The sequence below is a fragment of the Nicotiana tabacum genome, chromosome 22 (genome assembly GCF_000715075.1).
Source record: "Nicotiana tabacum cultivar K326 chromosome 22, ASM71507v2, whole genome shotgun sequence".
NCBI classification, from domain to species: Eukaryota; Viridiplantae; Streptophyta; class Magnoliopsida; order Solanales; family Solanaceae; genus Nicotiana; species Nicotiana tabacum.
The window spans coordinates 85,796,496-85,807,801 of NC_134101.1; the positions used below are offsets into that span (position 1 = coordinate 85,796,496).

The following is an 11,306-nucleotide window of genomic DNA, read 5'->3' on the forward strand; positions in this document are numbered from 1 at the left end:
AGACATAGCTTCTTTAAATGTTTGAGGCTCATTTTCCAATAAGAAAGTCACAAAATCTGGTCCAAACAAAGTAGACGTTCTTTGACGTTTACTACGTCTTGGATCCTCCCGATTAAATGTACTTTCTTTTGTTTCTTCCCGAGGTCATTTAGATCCTTTACCAATCGACTCGCATTCCTTTTTATATGGATATATATTTTCAAAGAACTCAGCATTATCTGATTTTATAACCGTATTATTATGAATGTCAGGATTTTCTGATTTATGAACCAGAAATCGATATGCTTTACTATTGGTCGCATATCCTATGAAAACACAATCAACTGTTTTCGGTCCTATTTTTACCCTTTTGGGTATAGGAACTTGCACTTTTGCCAAATACCCTCACACTTTCAAATAATTCAAGTTGGGCTTTCTTCCTTTTCATTTTTCATATGGAATGGATTGTGTTTTGTTATGGCGTACTCGATTTAGTATCCGGTTAGCCGTAAGAACGGCTTCCCCCCACAAGTTCGGTGGCAAACCAGAACTTATAGACAATACGTTCATCATCTCCTTTAATGAACGATTCTTTCTTTCCGCAATCATATTGGATTGGGGCGTGTAAGGGGTTGTTGTTTGATGAATAATTTCATATTCTAGACATATTTCTTCAAAAAGAGATTCATATTCACCACCCCTATCACTTCTTATCATTTTGACTTTCTTGTTAAGTTGTGTTTCAACTTCATATTTATATTGCCCGAATGCATCTATTGCTTTATCTTTACTATTAAGTAAGTAAACATGGCAATATCGAGTAATGTCGTCAATAAAGTTATGAAATACTTCTTTTCACCGCGAGATAGTATTGACTTCATGTCGCAAATATCTGTGTGAATTAAATCTAAAGGATTTGAATTCGTTTTAACCGACCTATAAGGATGTTTAACATACTTAGATTCCACACATATTTGACATTTTGATTTTCCGCATTCAAACTTAGGCAATACTTCCAAGTTAATCATTTTCCATAAGGTTTTATAATTGACATGACCTAAACGTACATGCCATAAATTATTTGACTCAAGTAAGTAAAAAGAAACTGAAGTTTTATTATTAGTTTCGACAACTATTACATTCAACTTGCAAAGGCCCTCAGTAAGGTAACCTTTTCCTACAAACATTTCATTCTTACTTATAACCACCTTGTCAGATACAAAAATACACTTACCGTGCTTTACAAGAAGTCCAGTAGAGACTAAGTTCTTCCTAATTTCGGGAACATGATCTCTAAAAGAATGACACAAACAAACGTTTAATAAACATTTAAATTTGGAGAGAAAAAATCACGTAGATTTTAATCTCCAACAAACCGCCACGAAGGCTTTAATCTCCAACACGGGAGTAGACAAAACCGCAAAGTTTTTAGTCTCCAGAGCAGTAAGTATAACACAAATACAGAAATAAATTAAATTCCTGAAGCTTGTTGGTTTTTGGTATCTTCTTACTTGCTGTATTTGTAAATTATAATTCTGGAGAAAAGAAAGTTAGCGTATAAACGTAAATATAAACAAAACAGTAATTAATTCGAGCCCACTGAATTCACAGTATTTCCTTAAGGAATTTAATCTCCTTCTCTTAGTACCCAAGGTTATGTATTATTTCCTCCAGGATAGAACGAATTACACACTAGTGTAGCGGTACTTCAAACTCCAGTATTTCAATGAACACAAAGTTCGGTAGCAAATCACACTTACGGTTGTTTTGTTTGTAGTTTTAAACAATGCACAACAAAGGAGGAGAACTCAGAAGTCGAATGGAAATTCTGAGAGGAAGGAATGCAATTTATAGTCGATGTTGAGTTCTTACTGAAGAGGATATCAGTAGTTGTGTAAACTGAAGAGGAACGATTTCTTTCTGTGTGTCTTTAACAAGTTGCTTGCTCCATCTATTTATAGTGCAGTTAGCTGCTAAACACAGACCCGCTGCCACTCATTTAGTGGAGCACTTGGTCATGGTGGACGGAGCACCAGGCTGCTAACTAATGGAGCAATCACTTGCTATTATGGAGCAAGCATTTGGCAATTGGGGGAGACGCATTAGCGTGCTGGAACAAATCCACGGATTGGAACATATCTGTTACAAACACGGATAATATTACGTTAATATTTACTATTAACAAATAAATTTGGTCCAAAAAATTAATCAATCAATCGATCACTTGACCGAAGCCGTAGCCAAAGCCGAGCGAGCGACGACGACGACGACGCGAGACTTGCCTTCTTCTTAACTCTTTAAGAGCTACAAGAAGAGCAATTGTATATATACCCACCAAAATCCTTTTCTTCTTCCAATATGAGACAATGTTTCAAGAGAGGGAAACTTAAAATTTTACTCAAAAATTTCATTTTCCATTCACCCTCTTTTTAAGACTTTTCCATTTTAAAATCCTCAACAAAATATGCATCATAATGAACTCTAAAACACTTAAACATGCTAACTCCAGAAGCATTCATCTTTTCCTTTTTCCAATTTAACATACTGGAAAAATGTAGGGGAATGGCAAAAAATACAAAATTTGAGGGGGCATTCCGAGAATTGAACTCGGGACCTCTCGCACCCTAAGCGAGAATCATACCACTAGACCAAATGCCCTTTTCTGGCTGTTAGATTTCGATAATCTTAATATGAAGGCAAATACGAGAAAGCACTAGAATTTAGGTGGATAGATTTTCTAGAGAAAAACTACTACACCATTTATCATGTTATTATTTATCAATCACTAGATTCAGGGGAGAAGCTAGAAGACAAATAAAGATTTGGTTGAACCCAATAGCATTTGTTTAAATAGTGTATTTTTATTAAATATGTATATATAACAAAATTTGAAAGCATTTGATATCGTCGTTTTAAGATCCAAAACTCATAAAGGTAAAATATTAGCTCCACCTCTAACTAGATTGTGAGGTTACGTTTTAAAATGAAGGTGGAATATCGAAAATAACTCAGAGGAAAGATATAAAAGAAAGCAAATTTCCCATGAGATGTTCTCAAACCACCAATGTAGTTTTCGGACAGATAATTTAAAGTCCCTGAATAACCAAGAAGGAAACTGGGGATTACTGAGTGCAGGTCACTACTGAAGAAACTGAGGAATCCGCCAATCCGGCATAACTTTAGGGAAGGAAACAAGGTTGCTCACTTTTTGGCTACTAAAGGATCCAAGCAGGCAAGCAATAGCCCACTGACAGTTTGGACGTACCCTCCTGCTGCCTTTTTGAAGCTTCTCTATGAAGACAAAATCGGCTCAACTAGTTCTAGGATTGTATCTACAAATGTTCTTAATAGCTTGACCGAACTTGAAAATCCTTTTGCTAATTGCAATTCTAGTATCAACAGCCCTATGATTGTAACTGCTAGTGATCCCAATGGGACTTTAGCTTTATGTAATCGTACTATCTAATGAATGAAAATTTCGTATTTTTACCCAAAAAAAGGAAGAAAAAAATACATATTATGATCATGATAAACCAACATAAAAATAAAGAGAAACTACAATATATGGGATATTATGTGGTCAGCGTTTATTACTACAATAACAACAGCCTAGTGTAATTTCACAAGTGGAGTCTAGGGAGCGTTGGATGTACGCAGCCTTACCCCTACCATGGAACGGCAGAGAGACTGTTTTCGATAGACCTTTGGCTAGAGAAGATGGAAGAAGCATTGATAGCAAGTGGTAACAAGACAATATATTTAGAAAACTAAATCGAGGATAGCAATAGAGAATATGAAAAAAATACCAATAGCAAAACAATATATTTAGAAAACTAAATCCAAGATAGCAATAGAGAATATGAAAGAAGTGCTGATAGCAAACTAAGGGAGTGCTGATGGCAAGTAATAACAGAACAAAATATACGATAATATTAAACTAAGGATAAAAAGGGTATCATACTAATACTACTATTATCGAACTAATGAAGACAAAGAGAAACACACGGCTACCTACTGACCTTCTACCCTAATTCTCAACTTCCACCCCCTCCTATCCAGGGTCATGTCCTCAGTTAGTTCAAGGTGTGCCATATCCCGCCTGCTCACCCTCCCCAATGATATTAATTGTCAATTTATCAGTAACTTTATTTCTTTATCTAGAGTTGGAACGAAATTGTTCACACATGTGAGTTAGAATGAGAAGAGTGAAATAGAATAGATATTGAGATCACACTGCAGATTTTAACTATTTTGAGATTCAAGTATAGTAGTTTGAGATTAAAATATACTAGTAATCAAAATTTGAAAAAATCTTCTTGAAACTCTTTTCTTTCAGGTGATTTCCAACAACAGTAGTTGTTTCTGTATGTATATAACCAAGTTGAACATAGTGAATGCATCATCACGTACTATATATTGACAGTTGACACTAAAATATTAGTGAAGGGTTTGGGAGGGCTCGAAGAACAAGCAAGTTATTCTGGAACAATTCATATCAAATAATATATTGAATTTTTGTGAAGGAAAACTAAAAGAGTACAGTGGACTTTCATCAAGAAATATTGAGAATATAAGAAAACAGTTCCAAATTAAAATGGAGATGCAGGGGATCGAACCCTGTACCTCTCGCATGCAAAGCGAGCGCTCTACCATTTGAGCTACATCCCCAGGTTATACAAAAATTGACACAATTCATATAAAATATAATTCACATATTCGACAAAATTTATTTTTTGAAAAAAACTATCAAATAAACACAAGTTCAAATTTCGAAAAAAGAAAACTTTTTTTTATTTTAAAAACTATCAACCAAACACAACATAACTTAGAAAAATAAATTTTGGCGGGAAAACTTTTCTCCTTATTTTTGCTCCAAACGCATAAAATTTAAAGATGGACTTAACCGTTGTATAAATGCCAAACAATAACCTATTTGATCCTGCTACCGGGTGAAGTATAGTTATTTTGCGTGATTTGTTACATCCGAAATAGGTCTAATGAAAATCGAGCCAAGAATAATTTATTTGTGCTTTTAATCGCTGAAACATTGACAAATTCTAATTTCGCTCCTCATAATATTATGATTAAGCATACATAAACTTCAATTAATTGAAATCTATATTGTGTAATCTACCTACTGTAAATCTTCACAAGTTTAGCGAATTGTCAATTATTAAACCATCTATTTACTCATGTGTTATGCTATATTCATATTTTTACTTCATATTTCAGGACGATATACCTCTATAATTAATTATAATAACGCACAAATTCTAAACAAAGAGACTAAAAATACACATTTTTATTAATTGGAAATTAAATATACTCAATCAAATATCAAAAGGATCAAAATGAGAATAAAGAATGGCTAATATATCAAAAGTGCAATTATCCTATAATTTTATTGATGGCCAGCGACGCTGGCTAAAGGATTCTACATTGGCAGGAATAATTGCATGTACCAAAAATAGAAGAAGAAAATGACATTTTGTATTTTGAGAACTGTAAAGCAAACAGGATGTGGACATCTGGTTAAATATGTACACGAAATCATTTGCAAAAACCAAAAACATAGAGGAGATTAATAGTCTGTTTGGCCAAGCTAGAATAATTAATTTATTTGGAAAAATATTTTTTCTAAAAGTGTTTTTCGAAAAAGTACTTTTGAAGAAAAACAGTATGTATTTGGCTATCAATCTGGAAAGCACTTTTTACCAAAAATTTGCGTTTGACCAAGTTTTTCAAGAAGCGTTTTTAAGTATCAAATTACGAATAAGGACATGAAGAGATTTACAGCTTTAGCAGCACCAAACCGCTCGTCTTCAAGTTCCACATGAGTGACAACATCAGCAAACGTTTTGATGCTATCATTGTGGGTCAAGTTAACCTTTAGATGTTCCCAATTAATGGGAATAGACCGATATACTGCCTGAACCTGCTGCTCATCAGAGAGAACATGACTAGCACTTTAGAGTTTAGCAATCATATTTGACATCACCCTTAGATGTTGCTTGACACTATGATCATTACTAGGGGTGGTTAAACCATCTATTTACTCATGTGTTATGCTATATTCATATTTTTACTTCATATTTCAGGACGATATACCTCTATAATTAATTATAATAACGCACAAATTCTAAACAAAGAGACTAAAAATACACATTTTTATTAATTGGAAATTAAATATACTCAATCAAATATCAAAAGGATCAAAATGAGAATAAAGAATGGCTAATATATCAAAAGTGCAATTATCCTATAATTTTATTGATGGCCAGCGACGCTGGCTAAAGGATTCTACATTGGCAGGAATAATTGCATGTACCAAAAATAGAAGAAGAAAATGACATTTTGTATTTTGAGAACTGTAAAGCAAACAGGATGTGGACATCTGGTTAAATATGTACACGAAATCATTTGCAAAAACCAAAAACATAGAGGAGATTAATAGTCTGTTTGGCCAAGCTAGAATAATTAATTTATTTGGAAAAATATTTTTTCTAAAAGTGTTTTTCGAAAAAGTACTTTTGAAGAAAAACAGTATGTATTTGGCTATCAATCTGGAAAGCACTTTTTACCAAAAATTTGCGTTTGACCAAGTTTTTCAAGAAGCGTTTTTAAGTATCAAATTACGAATAAGGACATGAAGAGATTTACAGCTTTAGCAGCACCAAACCGCTCGTCTTCAAGTTCCACATGAGTGACAACATCAGCAAACGTTTTGATGCTATCATTGTGGGTCAAGTTAACCTTTAGATGTTCCCAATTAATGGGAATAGACCGATATACTGCCTGAACCTGCTGCTCATCAGAGAGAACATGACTAGCACTTTAGAGTTTAGCAATCATATTTGACATCACCCTTAGATGTTGCTTGACACTATGATCATTACTAGGGGTGGTGAACGGGCAGGTCGGGTTAGATATGGACGAGTAAAAATGGGTAATGCAAAAAATGAATAAATTATCTGATATGATCCATATTTAATATAGAAAATGGGTTAATCAACGAATAATATGGATATTCATATTATCCATGGTTTCTTGAATATGATCACTTTTGGGAAAATTCTTAGTCTTCCAAACTTGAGGAACCCCCAATTTGAGGCTTTACAAATGTAAAAGTTAAACTCATTAATTATCCATTGGTTATTCTTTTTTTAAGTGGATAATATGATTCTTATCTATATTTGACCCATTTTTAAAATTTTCATTTTCCAACCCATTTTTAATGGATGATATGGGTGGATAAGTATTTTTTTAACCATTTTTCCACCATTAATCATGACAATTTTTGTACTTGTCAAACTTGATTGTGAGCTATCTAAGGCGACATGTTTGCACCACCATATGTCTCTCTTAAATGTGCCCTTATGACTTGAGCAATAGGATATTGCTCACATTCGTGGATGAAATCATTAACAACTGAATTTACAATAATTTCATGTGCAGTGGAATCTTTCTTTTTCCAATATTATGAATTTTTAGATCCCTCATGTGTTGGGCAGTGTTACCCTCCTATGAGTGACTCATAACATAGTTAATACTTTCAAGAGCATCTTCTCTTCGAGTACATACCGCATCTTACGACTCCATATGTCATAATTTTCACCATTTCGTTTGTCACATTTGTTCAAGTCAGCAATGATATTTTTCAATGCCATATCTGTTATTAGAGACAATATTACAAGTTTAAATAATTTATATATATTTCACTAAATTTATGCATGTGCATACTCAAACAAATTAATTATAATATTAATTCTACATTTAGTATAGAATCGAAAGGTCACTACGTTTTCATTCATCATCTATATCTAAATATTTTAATTAATATTAAAATACCTTCTTAGTGTATATTTCATTTCAAGTCTCAATCCATTACAAAATAAAATAACAAATAATATATGTAACTAGTGAGACAAGCAACATAATTTAAATTTCATTAAAATAATACATATTTTCTAGGACATACATATACCAATTATATATTGACTCTTGCGCATATATGCTAAAAGGTTCATTAGGCCAGATACCATGATAAACGTCAGTTAAAATTTTACCCCAAGGCTCTCGAAGAGAGTCTGCTAAAATAGCTAAAGCTTCCCAATCAGTAATCTCTATGTAATTAGAAAATTCGGCCATTTTAAAACTAAAAAATAAGTGTACATGTTCAGGAATAGAATCATCAGGGCCCATTTTAAATTTTTTAAACTCCCTAAATTTCTTTTCTCCTTCCCCTCGTTCGGCGCTTCGATCCATTAAATTACTTTGCTTCATTTTTCGGACATTCCTGATGACTTCAGACTCCTAGTCTGAATCAATACAGAAATAAGTCATGCGACGACGCATCCTTCTATGTTGTCCCCTTGCTCGAATTTGATAATTCCTACTTGGGGTACTTCGAGCTTGTCCTCGTCTACCCATGTCTGAAATAGGAACAAGGAAACACTTAGAATGGCTACATCCATTTAATGTGACAATATATGTTATAATTAACTTGTAGAAGAATAGGGATATATGTAACTAAGACTAGTATTCTTAATATTTAGATACTCGGTCTAAGCATATAACAAAAATATGTGATCACTTTTATATCAGTAGAGATTGACTATAACTCGGCTTAATTCCATTACTTTAAGGCACAAGCAGTACATATTGTTGACATATTAAATATGAATATCATGCACCCATTCAGAAGATGAGTAACAAAAATTGTAGTTTCTTCCTTGAACATATGTCAACCAAATAAAAAATAACGGAAAGAAAGTATTCATTAATACTTAGACTACAAAACATAAAAGATCATTGTTATAAAGAAGCCTTTATAAATAAAGAACAAATGTGACTTAAGCATATGATCATAGAGAAACATCTCTTTAATTGTAACGACCCGACCAGTTATTTTGAGTATTGTAGCCTCGTTACTCCATTTATTGCTTATTCTATGTTTGTTTGTTGTTGTGTGAATTTCTGGGGTGGTTGGTTGGTTCCAAGGATGTTTCAGAATGAATTGGGACACTTAGTACCAAGGTTGGAAGCCAAAGTTAAAAGAGTTAACCGGATATTGACTTATATGTAAATGACTCCGAAATGGAGTCTTGATGGTTCTGATAGCTTCGTATGGTGATTTTGGAGTTAGGAGTATGTCTGAATTTTGATTTGGAGGTCCGTATCATTTTGACTTGAATTGGCGAAAGTTGAAAAGTTGAAGGTTTGAAAAGTTGATAAGTTTGACCGAGAGTTTACTTTGTTGTTACCAGGCTTAGATTTTTGTTTCAGGAGTTGAAATAGGTCTGTTGTATTATTTATGACTTGTGTGCAAAATTTAAGATCAATCGGAGTTGATTTGGTGGGTTTTGACATTGGTTTTAGAAGTTAGAAGTTTAATATTTCATTAGACTTGAATAGGGGTACGATTCGTGTTTTCGATGTTGTTTGATGTGATTTGAGACTTCAAATAAGTTTGTATGATGTTTTAGGATATGTTGGTATGTTTGGATGGGGTGGTCCTGGAGGGCCTCAGGTGTGATTTAGATCATGTTCGGCTCATTTTTAGACTTGTTGGACTGCTGTTATATCTGTTGTTGGTTTCCTTATATGTGATCGCGAGTGAAGGTTCGTGATCGCAAAGGGTTGTTTGGGTGATCGGTGAAATTGTTCTATTCATTCGTGAGAATTGGTCAGCGATCGCAAACCTTGGGGAGTTAGTGCTACGCGAACGCGTGAGAAGTGTCGTGTTCACAAAGAGGGAAAAAGAGAATGGGATGTCAGATGCATTGTTCTACGCGGTCGCACATGTATGTCCGCGATCGCGTACCTTTTGGGGAATTAGTCACCGCGTTCATGATGGAATTTTTTCGTTCGAGAAGAGTAAATTTTAGGGCAGCATTTTTTTATTCTTCGCGATCGCGAATAGGAACAACTAGGTAGACTATTTAATTTTAAAAACGAGGGTTAGAGTATTATTTCACATTTGAACTCTGGGAGCTCGGATTGAGGTAATATTTGGAGAGATTTTCAAGGAGTTGATTTGGGTAAGTGATTCTAACTCAGATTTAATTAATAGACATGAATCCATCATTGTTTTTACCATTTAATCAGTATTTTGGGTTGAAAAAATTAGGAAAAAGGAAACATCATAAGCTTGAGGATTTGAAAGGTGATTTGAGGTCGGAATTTGATGATTTTGGTATGGTTGGACTTGTTATTGAATGGGTACTCGAATTTTATAAATTTTGTTGGGTTCGAAATGTGGGCTCGGGGTTGACTTTTTGACTTTGGTTAAAGAACTTAGCTTTATTGTATGGAATCGATTCTTGTAGCTTGTATTAATTACACTAAGTTGTTTGTGGCTAGATTCGAGTTATTCAGAGGTCGATTCGCAAGGTAAGGGCTTGTTGGAATTGTAATTTGCGTGGTTTGAGGTAAGTAACACTTCTAAGCTTGGTACTGAGGGGTATGACTCCCTGAAATACATATTATGTGCTTGGTGTTGAGGTGACGCACATGCTAGGTGATGGGTGTGTGGGCGTGAACTGTGGTAATTGTGACTCGGTTGACTCCGTGGTACCGTGTAGTTATCGAACCTTATTTTTATTCATGTAATCCCTATGTGTTATAGTAATTGAGCTATGATCTATATTAAAAATCATATTTAAGCTATATACTTATTCTGTTGGAACCCACTGAGGTCATTTCTACTATTGAATTATTTGTTTAAACTGCAATTATATACTTAGTCACAGTCATCATTTTCATATCATATCTCAGTCTCTGTTGTCATTTATTGTTACATTATGTTATCATTGTTTGGGCTAATTGGCATGAGATTTGTGAGCCCGAGAGACTGGAGAGATTGATGACTGAGTTGGGGCCGGAGGGCCGGATTGTAAGTGATATTTATGGGATCAGGCTGCCTGTTGCAACAAGTTTTATTGATTCATTATGGGATCAGGTTGCACGTCGCAACAAGTTTTATTGATTCATTATGGGATCGGGCTACACGCCACAACAAGTTTTATTGATTCATTATAGGATCGGGCTGCGCGACGCAACATGCCATGTTGGATTATATTAGCGCTTGGGCAGGATCCGCCCCTTCGGAGTCTGACATACTAGCAGTGGGCGGAGGTACCGTACAATGTTGAGTGATTGAGTGTGCTAAGTAACTGAGAGTGATGAGTGGGGAGTGTGAGACAATGAAATTGAGTACTTTGGGAGTGTGAGTACAAGCGTTTATCACTGTGATGCATTACATGTGACATGCACATTTGACATGTAGACATAGAGATGTAACATTCCGCATATCAGTTATACTTGGC

At 34.4% G+C, this 11,306-nt stretch overlaps 2 non-coding genes across 2 annotated transcripts; both read right to left on the minus strand.

Annotated features, from left to right (window-relative positions):
* Positions 1–2,565: 2,565 nt before the first annotated feature.
* TRNAP-AGG (transfer RNA proline (anticodon AGG)) lies at positions 2,566–2,637 on the minus strand. The gene has a single exon. It is a non-coding gene; the product is annotated as a tRNA-Pro (tRNA).
* A 1,937-nt stretch (positions 2,638–4,574) lies between these two features.
* On the minus strand, positions 4,575–4,647 carry TRNAA-UGC (transfer RNA alanine (anticodon UGC)). Its single transcript has one exon. It is a non-coding gene; the product is annotated as a tRNA-Ala (tRNA).
* Positions 4,648–11,306: the final 6,659 nt, after the last annotated feature.